We start from the raw sequence: 1265 nt of genomic DNA, 5'->3' as shown, positions 1-1265 counted from the left end.
GAATCCATGTACCAAAGATTAAAATCCAATGGCAATTTAAAAAATCAAACAGCCAAACCACATAGTGAGGTAACCAACTGGTGATTTTGGAAACCAGCAAAACTAAGGATAAAAAAGTTGTGAAATGGGCAAAAAGGAAGTTAATAGAGTAAGTAGGAATGGCTCCAATCGTCCGATCCAAGCCAGGTAAGGATTTTGTAGGTCAGGAGCATCTGAAGAGCCTGAGAAGAACAGAAAGAGTATTCATCCCTTTATCCCAGAAACTATAGACATTGTATGACAGAAATGAAGCAACGTTTTTATTTTCAATTTCCATGTATTAGCTTAAGTCTACCTAGTCTGACTACAGGATCCCTAGAAACAAATCTCTTCTTGTAGCAGATACAAACATTTGGAGAATCTTAATTTTCCCTGTAACCCAATAAAGGTTTTGATATGGAAGAACAAAAAAGGCTTTCGAAAAAGTAAAACCTAATTTTTTAAGGTGATCTAAATCTGATAGAGTAATAATAAAAGAATTGCACTGCTTTTCATCTTTCTTTCTTTTTTTTTTTTTTTATGCCTACAGCACCTGGTCTTCCTAGGTGGTCTCCCATCCAAGTACTAACAAGGCCCGACCCTGTTTAGCTTCTGAGATCAGAAGTGATCGGGCATGTTCAGGGTAGCATGACCGTAGACTTGCTTTTCATCTTTACACTCACTTTTAGTACTCTTAAATTTAAGCATAAAATGTTATATTTTGCACCCAGAATCAATATATTTAAATCAACTAAAAAAATCACTGAATTAAATAAGTCAACTTTTGCTTGTGTTTATAAATGAATAAAACTTTAATTTTAAAAAGTTGAATGTGAAAAACATTTTCTGCAGACACTTATTTAGAGTAGTTTGATATGTCAATAGCCCTTGCATTCAAAATTTCCAATTCTATAGACAGGTTTCTCCCTGGGATCTTGAATCTTTTGGTCTTAGGTGACAGATACAGGGCCAGATTCTATAGCCGTACCTCTTATTTTTTATTCCTTAATCTGAATAGGCCAGTTTCTAAAAGGAGAGTTGTTTTTTTTTTTATATATATATACATATGTGGTCAGTATATCTTCTTCCATAGGCTTTCTCTGAATTCTCTTAAATACTTGTTCACTTTAGCAGAAGAAGTTTTCTGGGGGAAAAAACAAGAACGAAAAGATAATTGTGTACTTCTAGGTAACTTGTTATAATTAAAAAAGATGAATAGAAATTACTTATATTTAGGAGGCTTACAA

At 33.4% G+C, this 1265-nt stretch overlaps 1 pseudogene; it reads right to left on the bottom strand.

Moving 5' to 3' along the window:
- Positions 1 to 559: 559 nt before the first annotated feature.
- LOC111734484 lies at positions 560 to 678 on the bottom strand (annotated as a pseudogene).
- Between the last annotated feature and the right edge of the window lie 587 nt (positions 679 to 1265).

This window comes from Pteropus vampyrus, unplaced genomic scaffold (assembly GCF_000151845.1).
Source record: "Pteropus vampyrus isolate Shadow unplaced genomic scaffold, Pvam_2.0 Scaffold14, whole genome shotgun sequence".
NCBI lineage: Eukaryota > Metazoa > Chordata > Mammalia > Chiroptera > Pteropodidae > Pteropus > Pteropus vampyrus.
This window is presented reverse-complemented; position numbering and strand designations above follow the sequence as displayed.